At 48.1% G+C, this 13,130-nt stretch overlaps 1 protein-coding gene across 6 annotated transcripts in view; it reads left to right on the top strand.

Moving 5' to 3' along the window:
* The first annotated feature begins 10,472 nt into the window (after nt 1-10,472).
* The window catches only part of RNF144A (ring finger protein 144A), a 114,616-nt gene continuing 111,958 nt past the window's right edge, over nt 10,473-13,130 (top strand). For 2 of the 6 annotated variants that reach the window (XM_081254560.1, XM_081254568.1), the window contains exon 1: nt 10,906-11,294. The gene's annotated coding sequence lies outside the window, so the exon portion shown is untranslated. Of the gene's footprint in view, nt 10,602-10,905; nt 11,295-13,130 lie in introns of those variants that run through there. The other 4 variants (XM_081254567.1, XM_081254559.1, XM_081254563.1 and 1 more) reach the window with 3 other exon arrangements.

Raw genomic sequence — 13,130 nt, 5'->3', positions numbered from 1 at the left:
GCACAATATAGTATTTCCCATTTAACTCTGAATCACTTGAAATAAGAATGTAATCTTGAATCACTTGAAATAAGAATGTAATCTAGGTCAATATAAGATCCAGAGCCTTCCTTTGCTAGGCTAAGAAAGAGCTTGAGGGAAAATGTCACTTGAATTGGGTCAAGGAACAAAATCTTCTCCTCTTGGAAATACCACATGCAGTTTGTTCACGAAACCTAGACAGTATCCCATTTCCTGGGAAATAATTTCCTATCATTGTTTTACAAAAGCAAAATCATGGACAATTTTTTAATCAAAGAACTCTGTAATCCAGCTGCCGTTCCAGCGTTGGCCACTAGGTGGCATTTAAATGTTGCCTGATTCCGTTACGCAGCCATGCAGAAATTCCGCTTCAGAATCTTTTTTCAAGACTTGGTGATTTTGAAAGTTTGGTTTATGTGATTATTTTTCTCAGAAAAGATATTCCTACTTCAAATTTTAAATCACTGTAATTCAACTGAAATACGTTTGTGTGTCTTCTGCGATAGAATGGTTGTCATGTATTTTCCATTTTATTTTATGTTTTTAAGAAAAAAAACAAAAGAATTAGAAAGTATTTTTCCTCTATGGGTCTTGATAGTATCTAAGCCATGACGACCTTAATATAATCAGATAACCATAAAACAGTTTTTTTGTTTTTTAATTAACATGAGTTTACTTTGCTGACCATTACATTATTCCACAGAGAAAGGGCACGTATGTGAAAGCACCGAAGACATTGTGTGGTGTCCAGTAGATGCTCAACCATTATAATCTGAAACAAAATCTGAATCTGAAGCCCAAATCCTCTGAGTTGAAGTGAATTTCTCTCGAATTGAGGGAAACTACATTTCTCTTTCCCCAAAGGGAAGTATAAAACAAAACAGTGCACTTGAGAAAAAAATACATATGTATATATATGTATATTATAAAGAGAAAAAAACAAAATAAAAATTAAAAAATGAACAAAAATCAGAAAAAGAGAAAAACAAATAAGCTATTTTAAATGCACTTTCCAGCTGTTTTTACGCCACAACCCCCTTTCTTATGCACTGAGAGAATTTTCAAAGCCTTCATGTTTAAAATATTCAAATGCTCATTTTTCTTAAGTGGGAGAAGTCAGGACTTTTATCATTAGAGTAAAATTCAAGTTTGGATTATACAACATTTTGCTTTATAGTTTCAGTTTTTAAATATGTGTATCAGTTTTGTGAGACATATTCTTTTTTAGTAGGAAAATAAAAGGCAATTTAAGTGAGGTATCTCAATTTAAGTGTTAAAGGCAAGTATTTTGTGGTGCTTTCAATTACTGCTTAGTTTAGCTTGTAATACTTTGAATAGAATTTTGTCTTCAGAAACCTAGAAAGATCAGACATTAGTAACAGCGTACTGGTTTAGAAAGGATGAGCCATCGCTGTTATTTAGTGATAAATGCTATGAAAGTTGCCTGTTTTAAGTTTGAAGATGAATGAGATCATTTGGCTGAATCATCTGAAATGTCAGCTCCTATTCTATGACAAACTGGAGTTTGGAGTCTAGTTGTTGGATCAATAGTGAGACTCATGATACTAAAACAGGCGGACAAATTCTCAATGAGGCTCCATCAGGCAATAATTCGTCCCGTAGGCCGCTCTTCTGTTGAAAGGACTGTTTCATTCACTGTGATTAGTTGAAGACTAATCATGCAATAAGATTTTAAGGTTTTTCTTGAGTATATTTAGGACATTCTTAATTTTAGGGAAATATATGTAAATATGTATATTTTTTTCTCCATATATGATGCTCTTGACTACTGGTCTGTTGTACCGTAAGATGTTATAATACATTAAAGTATTTTTTGTACACTACCTTCACTTTCAGTGGGTCAATGTAATGAAGTCTCTCCTTAGTGTGTGTTTTAAAGTAATTACATGCTTTTACAAACCACCCTCGCTAAAGGCAAGCACACTTTAAGAATCAAGAAGGTTATCAATAATTAATAAGCACATTTCAACCATCCCACTGGGCAACAAGATAGAGCAGAGGTGAGCCCCTGGGGAAAAAGCTCCTTGTGTTCTAAAATGAAAGCCAGCCTCTTGGGGGCCCAGTGTCCAAAACTTGATCCCTTCTGAAGGAATGAATTCCTGCAGACAGGCAGCAAGAATAGCACCAGCCCAGGGTACGAGTGGTCATAGAACCACCATTCTGAGTGTGAACTGGTCAGCAGTCCAAAGGGCAAGCGTCTGGCACCCCGGAGTCCAAGGATGTGCAGACCTCCCCCCGAGCACCCAGTTCTGAGCGGCCCACTCAGTCCCCTCAGATGCATCAGGCCGGCCCTGCCGCTGCTTCCCCTGTCAGCCAGTTTCTCCCTCCCACCTGCTTCCTGGCTGTGGGAGCTAAGAGTTCCACATCCCTGGCTCCAATGCCCACCTCACATCCTCCAGACATGGACTGGTCCTCCTCGGACATGCGGCATTTCTCAGACATGTCTTTGCACTTGATCTCCTGTTACAAGCACTCACTTCTTCAGGAAGGATATGGCCTCACTACCTTTTCCCATCCTGGATACATGCCAACCCTGGGTTCCAGCTCCCAGGACAGAGGTCAGATCCAGGGGCTTGAAGACAGTGAAAGAGACTCAAGGGGCAGCCAAAGTCCTCTGTCATCGTGGCTGGGACATGGACAGCCACATGTGGGGTACATAACCCAGTATCAAGCCACTGCTGGCACATGTCATACCAGTCAGGGGAAAAGGATGGGAAATTACACAGAAAACCCACATAGCAATTTCAACTCAGATGCCATTGAGCTGGGTTTGAAAGACCAGAAAGACTTTAACCACATTTTTCCCCCATGATTCTAAAAAGAATATGCATTTGGAGAATATTTGAAAAAGAGAGTAAAGCAAAATGAAGAAAATAAAAAGTACCCGTAATTGTATCACCCAGAGGCAACTGCTAATTAATTTCATGCATATGTCCAGTAATGCATAGTTTTAATAGAATTGAGCTCTTACTCAATTTTATTTTCCACTAATATCTTATGAAGGGTTTTAAAGCCAATTAGCATTCTGACACTTTAATGAGAACAACCAGTTCTTAACAATTCACACAAAAAGATGAGAAGAGATTCAATGATATTCTAAAAACCGCAGTTAATTTGAAAAAAAAAATCACAGGATTTCATTTTTGAGTTGTTTACGTATTTGATTATGAATGTGAGTGCAACCTGTGCTCTGGGAATTCACTTTATCTAGAAAATATACATATAATAATGAAAAGAAAGCTTCTCTGCACAAGCTCATTCCTGGAGAATCTGGGGGACTGCCCAAAAGTGATTTATGTTTTCACTTGGGGCCATCTCGGCTTGTCCTTTCCTGATTCCTTTTTTTTTTTTTTTTTTTTTAGGCTGCACTGGGTCTTAGCTGTGGCACTCCAGGATCTTCCTTGCGGCATGTGGGATCTTTCAGTTGCGGCACGCAGACTTCTTAGTTGTGGCATGAGGACTCTTATGTGAGGCATGCATGCAAAATCTAGTTCTCTGACCAGGGATCGAACCCGGGCCCCCTACATTGGGAGCATGGCGTCTTACCCACTGGGCCACCAGGGAGGTCCCATCCTTGTCTGATTCTGCTCCTAATTCCCATGTGTGAGTTTTTCCACACCACCAAGCAATGCTCCCACACCAGCTGGTTGTCCTACAATTCAGCTCAAGTCTGACACTCTCTACCTGGTGGTAGCATCAGATTCTACAGGTTAAGGGCTCTGTCCTACAAGACTGTCCCTCACCACCCCTCCCCACAATGCAGACACCAATCACAACTGCAGGTTGTCACCTGTGCTTCTGACTGACCAGCTATATTGAAGGTTCCAAGGACCCCCTCCTAGGATTGGACGAATTTGCTAGACCAGCTCACAGAACTCAGAGAAACATTTTACTTATTAGATTACCAGTTTACTGTGAAGCGATATAGCTTAGGAACAGCCAATGGAAGAGGTGCAGAGGGCCAGGTATGGGGAAAGGGCCCAGAGCTTCCATGCCCTCTCCAGGGGCACCAGTCTCTCCCAGTCTGCACATGTTCACTAAACTGGAGGCTCTCTGAACTCCATCCCTTTGGGTTTTTATGGGGGATTCATTACATAGCATGACTGGTTAAATCATTAGCCACTGGTGATTGAACTCCCCCTCTGGAGGTCTGGGGATGGGACTGAAAGTTGTAACCCCCTAATCACATGGTTGGTGCCCTGGCAATCACCCCCCATCAGAGATGGCCTAGGGGCTTTCCCAAAGTCCCCTCAATAGCGTAGCAAAAAACATCCGTATTGATGTCATTGAGATAGGCTGGGACCTGGGACCTGGGACCCCCTTACCTAAATGCTTGCACCTGGACAAATGTCTCCTACAGCAGTGGAATAAAAAGAAACTATAGGGACTAAAAGTAACTGCGCACTTGCACAGTTGGGGCAAATTAGGAACAAGATACAAAAAGGCTAAAACCCAACTGCCACTTCTGAGGTGCTGGGAGCAAAAGCAGGGGACCGCACGTGTCCCCTGCACACAGTACCACCAAAGGGGTGGACACACCATCCAAGCCGCCCCTCCTGCTGACCCATCTATCCCCCCCAGCCCATTTAAGGGACCAGCTCACCCTCTCTGGGGAGTAAACAAGGAAACCTGTTACTTTTTTTCACTCCCTCCTGCTGCAACATGAGTCCCAATAAAGCCTTGCCTCAATTCCTCATCTGACCTCTAATCAATTTCTAGTGATTAAAGTGATCCAAGAACCCAGTAACATCATCAGTTAGGAAAGTCCAAGGGTTTTAGGAGCTCTGCACCAGGAATGAGGATGGAGACCAAATATGTATTTCTTATTATAAATCATGATCTGTCACCCTGAGCCCCCTTAGCTCCATGTCTGAATAGACTGACTTCGATCAGTTCTCTCTTGGAGTTTGGGCTGTAATATGTTTCCAAGAATTCCTCCCCATAAGCTGTTACTGAGGAGTCACAAGATGTGTGTGTGTGTGTGTGTGAAGCAGGAGCTGTGCATTTTCTCAAGGGATACCTCATCACTCCTTCCACCATAACGCAAATGTCACTTTATTCAAGTGTTGTTTGCACTGAACTGACCTGTTGCAGTCAGCTCAGGTGGCCATAATAATACACCTTAAACAACAGACATTTATTTCTCACAGTTCCAGAGGCTGAAAGTCCGAGACCAAGGTGCTGGCTGATTGCGTGCCAGGTAAGCAATTCCTGCTGCCCTAGTGTGGCAGAGACCACCGGTCGGTAACACTGGGGAGGACACGCCCAGGCTCCAGGCTCTGGGAGGGGGGTATTCCCTCTGCCTCCCCACCTCCCGGGACACCCAGACTCAGCAACTCCAGGTATTGCTTGGCTGTTATTTGTTTGTTTGCTTGAGTCTGTGGAACCTTCTCTTGAGGATTAGATGTTCTGAATGTGCATCTTCTTTCAGGAAAATGAGATGTGGCCTTACCCTGAGATCCTGTGATAAGAAAAAAGTTCTCAGAAATACAGCCTGGTATCCAGCATTCATACACAGATACGAGATAGGACAGGAAGGAAAGAGGAGGACAGAGAGTTGACACAGACCTTCATACACATGCAGGACGGGGATGGAGGAAGAGGAGGCTGCATTCTTTCACCCTAACATGGAACCATGGTGCCAGAGCCATGGACACCACGAGAGTGAGGAACGTATGAGAGCTCGGGTCAGGCACAAGGGCTGGTGACCTAACGGCACCAAAGGCAACAGCAGTGAACTGAGGTCTGAACTATTAGGAGAGGTTTGCCGGCTTGTCCGGGGCTAGGGAACTTAAAGAGACTGAATAATCTCCTTAAAATAAAGTATCTTTAAAATCATAGCAGGATAAAAGTTAAATACAAAGAAATCAAATGGTTCTTAGAAACAAACAGAAACAAGAATCTCCAAAGGGGTCTCCAGGCCTGTTTAGGTCCAGAAAGGGTCTTTGCAGCCCCAGTTCTATTCTTACTCCCGTGGTCCCCCAGAACTGGCCATCCACAGGTGGTACCCAAGGCCCCGTGGATCCTGGCCGCCCAGGACCCACCCTCCACCCTCATTTCTGGTAGACAAACCCACTGCCTCGCCCAACCAGATGACCCCGCCTGACGTGTCCTGGTTCTCCCCTCTGTGGCTGTGCTGGGGCTCTTCCCGCTGTTCACTGCATCCGGGTCGGCTTTCTGGGAGGCAGGTTCTGACATGGATGTTTCCGGGCAGGGGATGCTCTCCGAATGGCTCTCATAGGGAGTGGGGAAAAGAGGGCCTGGGAGGGGGTTGCGATAGAGCTTCAGCGGATGGGGCTTGGCTGGGACCCTTCAGGACTGTTCCAAATTAATGCAGCTGAGCAGGCCTTTAACTCCCAATGGACCAATGATTGGAAGCATTGCCTCCAGACATTTTGGTGAGGCAGCTTCCTCTGGCAGAGGAGAACTCCCAGGAAGTGAGCTGTCAACACCCCCTCACTCCAGGCAGCTTGGGGAGTGAGCGCTGCCTGGAACCATGGTTCCACTGTAGGATGGGAGAACGCAGGTTCTATAGGCAGGTCTGTGCAAAGGCACTGCAGCATCGACCTGTCAGATCTCACCCAAAGCCTGTCCACTGGACAGAGCTTCATGTCCTGTTCCCCTGTCAGCCTTTATTGTAAACCTTTAAGACATTATACCACGTGGCCACACACATGAGGAATGAGCTCCGGGCACCACAACCTCTGTTCTGATTCTTGTTCTGTGCACAGTCTGGTGAACAAAATGAGTCACATGCTCCCTTCTACCTGCAAGGGGCTGGGAGATGTGGGGAAGCACGTAGATATTTAGTGAGCATCAAATGTCTGCCCACAATTAAGTCCACCTAATGTTGAATATAACTTAGTCATTCCTTCAGAACTGGAAAAGCCTTTTAAAATTCTGTCAAGCCACAAGGATAAGATCCTATTGATTGTTCTAGAAAAACAATATAATAAAACGTGAAAATAACTGAATCAGCCAAGAACCTTGAGTAATAGTACCGTAGGTGTCACTAACTGGCAGTGATCTTGGGACCTTCAAGGGCCACTTTAAACCTCAGTGTTTCTATGTGTGAAATGAAAAGATGAGATTAAACTTTCTCTCTGGTCTAAATGTCTGTGTAGAACCTATGGCCTTTGCATCTGAGCCATATAGAAGTACAAGGTAGCAGAGAGTCCTGGAAGACAAGATTCATCTGTTTCTTTCGACAAATATTTATTAAGTGCCCAGAACTTGTGCTTACTGTGCTGGGGTTAGTGGTGAACAAGACAGAAAATGATTTTACTTTCTGAGAACGTGCCAGAAAAATATCTTTACCTTTTTATTAACATGGTAACCTTCTTGCTTATCAGCATGTACTTTATCACCTTGGTATGACATTTTTATTTTTGTTATGAAATTATTCTCTAAATTGTAGTCACACATGGGCACTTTCTAGCTACTTATATTAGTGTGCTAGGGCTGCTGAAACAAAATACTATGGGCTGAGTGGCTTAAGCAAGAGAAATTTATTTTTTCACAGTTTTGGAGGCTAGAAGTCTGAGATTAAGGGACCGGCCAGGTAGCTTCTTCCTGAAGGCTGAGAGGGAGAACCTGTTCCAGGCCTTCTCCTAGCTTCTGGGTCGTAGCGGGAATCTTTGGGGATGCTTAGCTGGTGGACGTATCACCTCATCTCTGCCTTCATGTTCCCATGGCATCCTCCCTGTGTGCCTGTCTGTCTCGAAATTTACCCTTTGTATGAGGACACCAGCTGTATTGGATTAGGGCCCACTCTTTTCCAGTACGACTTCATCAGCAACAACCCTATTTCCATATAAGGTCATATCAGGAGGTGGTGGAGGTTAGAACTTCAACCTATGAATCTGGGGGACACAATTCAGCCCTAGAAGTGCTGTTGTTAAGTGATCGCAAGGATGAATTTCCCCTTCACTTGTACTTTCTTTCCTGAAGTTCTGTTTTTCTTCCTTAAGCTATCATGCTTTGTTGTTTTGACCACACATTTTATTGTGATGGTAAGGCAGTTTTGCTTTTTTGTATTTTCTTTCCACGTGTTCTGGGAAAATACCTGGAGCCTTGCATTTTTTTCTAGCTCCAGGGGTCTTTGTACAGCAGAAGGCAGAGCTGCCTGAAGACAGCCTCTCTGGGTTCCTTATGCGGATGCTCCACTTGTGGAAGAGGTTATTTGGGACATCTAGGCTGAGAAGGAAAGAGAGGAGGTCTTTGTGGGAAGGGAGGCAGGGGTTGGACAAGGAAAGCTTTCCCAAGAAGCCCTGAGAGCGGCAGAGACTTGGCATCACCCTGCGAGGTGGGGAACCTCTCAGCTTCCTGTGTACCTGGAAGAGAAGCTGAGCACAGCCTGCTTGCAAGGGACTGCAGGGCTTGGAGAAGGGAATGCTGGATGGACAGGGTGATGGGCTGAAGATGACAGGTTACATCCCATATCTCAGCACTGTAAAATCCCCCAGATTCCTATGTGCCTCTAGGGAGAGAGAAATAGAACAACAACTGACATTCTGATTGCTTGCTACTCTAGAAATAAGGAATTGAATTTAAGTTAATTTTAAAAATTAAAGAAATGTGAATTTTCTATACTTTCAGAATGTGTGATTATGAATTCATACAAACTCCATTGTCTAAAAATGTTCTGCTTTAAGCCACCAGTGTGAATCTTGAGCTTCGCTCAATTTTCTATGTAAAGGAGGAACTTCATAATGGACTTCCATTTCTCCGGCCTCTGGACCATTTATTTACTGTGATTTACTGTGATTCCCTGGCCTGTAACCATCTAGCACAGAATCTTGCCCTTAGTAGGTAATCAAAAAGGGGCTTGTTCAGAGAGTGAATGATGAGTCACATTGCCCACAGGCACAAATGCTTAGCAACAAAGTGTATTTTTTAAAGTGATCTTGACCTGACAAAACTCTGGGTGAGATGGCTGAGAGCCGTGACCTGTGCAGAGGGTCAGTCGGACAGAAAACCAACCAGTGATGGGTGGACGTGACCTTGAGAGACATTGGAGAGAACCAGGAAGGTTGCTCAGCAGCACAGCTCAGAGCAGATGACTTTGGTCTTTATTTATTGAGCACTTACTATGTTCAAGGCCCTCTGGGAAATTCCATACAAAATTACTTCACTGCTGTTGTACAGAATCTCACGACCTAATAAAATCAGGCAGTAAATATCCAAAGCATGAAGTCTAAGAGATGCCATGATCAGCATGGGGACAAACTATTGTACAACTTCAGACTCCTGGAGATGGGGAAAGCAGTGATGGATTGGGAAGACTTCACAGAGAAAAACGACATTTGAGATGCAGTGTATGGCCTGCTGCAAACTGTATTGTCAATGACGGCGTCCTCTTTCCCCATCTCCCCAGCAAAAATGATGTTAACAAAGACAAACAAACATGGGAATGAAGTAACACACACACACACACACACACACACACACACACACACGGCACTGCTTAAGGCCTCAATGACTCAGTTGGGTAAGAAGTTGGCTTTGCACCTCAGCCCTCTTCCTGCCAGCCCTCCCCGCATCCCCATTCCCATGCCCCTGCTAACCATACGAACATCTGCATCTCAGTATGGGCCCAGTCGTCCTCCTCCCTGCTCTTTGCTGCCATCCTTTCATTCATTTAATCATTCATTCATAAGCGGTATCACACCAGTACATTCCTGGTACCACAACCAGTGTATAGAAGGGGTGAATATATTTTCTGTGAAGCTTAGGATTTTATGCAGAATCATTTTCATCTTCAGGTGAGAGGCTGGAGTAACCAAGTGTTGTTAGAATTCTTCCCATTGTGCCTTTTCCTTGAAAGATGACATTTGTACAAAGAATTAGACAAAGACATCAGAAGTGCTCATTCATATCTGGGGAGGAAAAATATTTACCGGACTAACTTCTCAATGTAGATGAGAAGATTTATTATGATTATGATTTTTAAAAAGATGGTTATGTAGTAGAGGAAGACAAATGATGCAGTGTCAAGATACTTAACAATCTTGTAGTTTGGGGGAAAATGAGACAAATAACAGCTAAGGACTATGGAATCCTTACAATTTTCCAGTTATGTTGAGATTGCTCTATGCATATTTGCCTTATTTAACCCCTGCCAAGATCTCAATGACCATCTGTATTTTTCAGATAAGAAAATCAAAGCACAGAGAAGTTAAGTAACTTGCTTAAGGTCACTGGGCCCGTAGGTGATGGCATTAGAATTTGTGTTGAAGAAAGCTATGGTGGTGGGTTTCCCCATACTTCTGGAGAAAAGAGTCTGTCTATTGAAGGAGGCATTCTTTCATACGCACCAATAGGTTTTGTTCAGATACGCATGCCTGAGACATATAATTTAGCACTGGTGCAACTTCCAGCTACTAGAGGGAGTGGCAAAGAGAAATCTTGCAGGAAAATTCTACCTTCAAAGATCTTTGGCTCTACCAGGCTAGAAACCCTAAGCATAGGAAGTAAACTGCTGTGCCTGGATCTCGGGAATCCCCAGAAGGAAGGACCAGACAAGTTGCCTCCAGTTCTCCGTCCGTCCAAGCAATCAGGTAGTGGGATGCAAAGACATTTCACGTGACGCTGGCGTGGAAAGGCCCTCAGCCTTCATCTCAATGTCCCCACACGCCGGGGCATCGAGCCCAGGTTCTGGGAGCTCCGATCTGCTCTGAGGCAGTGCTCTTTGTATCACCCGGGCTAAGACTGTTTTGGGGTCACCCATTTCTCTCCTGTCTTGCTGATCGTTTCTCCCCGGCGCATCAGCATCTGGGGCAGTCTTCTGGCTGCCGCCGGACGACGCGCCCTGTGCGCCTCTTGGCGGCGTGAGGTCCGGGTGGCCCCCTTACCGTCCTGGGCACCCAGCTCTGGGCGCTCCTGCGAGCCTGGAGGTCCGGGTGCGCCTCTTGGCGGCGTGAGGTCAGGGTGTCCCCGCGGGCCTGCGCGGCCGAGGGCGGGGCGCGGCGGGCGAGCGGGCGGCAGGGGGCGCTGCGCGCCGGGCGGGGGCGCTCGGGCCGACACTGTGCTCCCCGCGTCTTTGTGCCACTCGGCGCCGCCGCCCACTCTCCCCCCGCGGGCCGTGCGCCCCGGCTGGAGGGCGGACGGGAATAAAGGGCGACTCCGGGCGGGGCGGCGGACGCGCAGCGCGGACACCCGGCCCCGGACCGCGGACCGAGGCGCGGCGCGCGGAGCCCCGCCCGTGGCCGAGCAGGAGCGGCGGCCCCGGGGCCCCTGCCACGCGGGATCAGGTGGGTGACGCGCGTCCCCTTTGTGTCGGCCTCGCGGGAGCCGGGCGCGGCTGAGGGGCCCGAGAGAGGTGGCCGTGCCGAGCCGGCCTCGGGCGCAGGGATCGGGCAGGGGCGAGGGCCGGTCCGCGCCCAGGGCGCCACCCTGGCCCTGCACCTCGGTGGCTCCAGTGCCGCGGCCCCTTCGGGACCCCGCCCGCCTCCCCGGTCCGCCGGGTCTGCAGCGCCGCGTCCCCGCGCTCCGGCCGGTCCCGCGGACGAGGTGGCGGCCCTGCATTGGGGGCCGCGGGACGGACGACCGCGGTGGACGGGGTCTGGCGAGGGCGAGCTGCCGGGGCGCGGGGCGTGGGGGTTCAGCCCGCGGGGCGGGAAGGTTCAGCCCGGCCAGAGTGGGCCGGCGCCGCGTCCTCCGCGGGGCACATCCCGGCGCCCGATGCCCGCGGCCGCCCGCCTCGCTCCTCCAAGTCGTCCCCACCCCAGGGGCGCGCGGAAAGTTCCCTGCGGGTCTCCCCGCCCCACCCTCCGGCGGTGGCTCCCCAGCTTCCCCGTACCGTCCTGGGCACCCAGCTCTGGGCGCTCCTGCGAGCCTGGAGGCTCAGGGTCGCGGGGAGGAAGGGGTGCCTCGTGCACCGTAAGGATCTCCATAGGCAGACCTCTGGATGGGCACTCCAGAAGTTCTCTCTGCCTTCCTTTTCCCAGTGAACAATTATAATAATAATAAAAATCTCGCTCAACAAGTATCCCATGCTGGCCTTGTGCCAGGCCTAAGGCAGGCGGGGTGAGGGAGCCCCAGGGGAGTATCCCCAGCGTGTCCTGCTGCCCTGCGGGGGGAGGGAGCTCTGGTCCCTGAACTAAAAGCGGACCTCACATCTTGCTTTGAACTGTTGTGGGAGGAAAGCCTTTTCCTAGGAGCGGGCCTGGGGATCTGATACGGACACATTCCAGTGAATCTGGCCGGGGGCGGCTGGCAGATAAGCTGTGCGGATAGTAAAGTGTGAGACAGAAAGTGCGCTGTGCGGACACCTGCCTGAAGAGCTGTGCGCTCTGTGAGTGTCCAGGAGGTAGAGGCAGGGGGCGGAGGGTCCCAGCTGCTGGGGAGCCTGGTACTGGGTCAGAGCTTGAAGGAGGGGCAGGTTCTAGGTGACAGGAAGGGCCCCGGGCCAGAAGGAACTGCCCAGCAGAGGAAGGGGGAAGGAACACAAAGTGTGACCCTCGAACATTCCCACAGGCCTGCAGCCCAAGTGTTCCCTTTCCTGGTACTGAGACTCGGGACCTGGTCTTCTGCAGTCTTCCAAAACCTTTTTAGTTTTTGCTTTTATTATTTTTTAGAGAGTGCAAAGGAATTGTGCCTAGAGTGGCCAGATGAGGGTAGATCGTGAATTCTGAATTCCAGGCCTCCTTTGGCCTTGATCCTGTGGCAGTGGGAGCCGTTGATGCTTTTGGAGAGTGAGCTGGGCCCGGATTTAGAGTGGTGGAGGCGGGGTTGAAGGATGGGGACCGCACCTTACTGTCCCGTGTGGGGTGTGTCGCCTTTAGTCCCCAGCGTGGGCTCCCACCTGTGTGCCTTATCAAAGGTCAGGCATGGATTCAGAACCTCAGGAGAAAACAAGGTGCAAATGACCTAATTTTAATGGGAGGGGCCTTTTCCAGATCCAGCACCACTGGGGTTTGGGAGTTTGTTTAAAGAAGCTCTGATTCAAGTGTCAGGACGCTTGGAAGAGGAGCTGATGAAGGGAGAACTCAAGTGCGGGAGGGCAGAGCTGCAGCCGGCAGATGATGGTATGGGCACCCACGGGCCGTGAAGATGGGGGTACGGAAACCTGCAGGGGCACTTACCAA

The sequence above is a fragment of the Mesoplodon bidens genome (assembly GCF_964165515.1).
Source record: "Mesoplodon bidens genome assembly, chromosome: 14".
Taxonomy (NCBI): Eukaryota; Metazoa; Chordata; class Mammalia; order Artiodactyla; family Ziphiidae; genus Mesoplodon; species Mesoplodon bidens.
The sequence above is the reverse complement of the archived record's forward strand: the minus strand, read 5'-3'. Positions and strand labels throughout refer to the sequence as shown.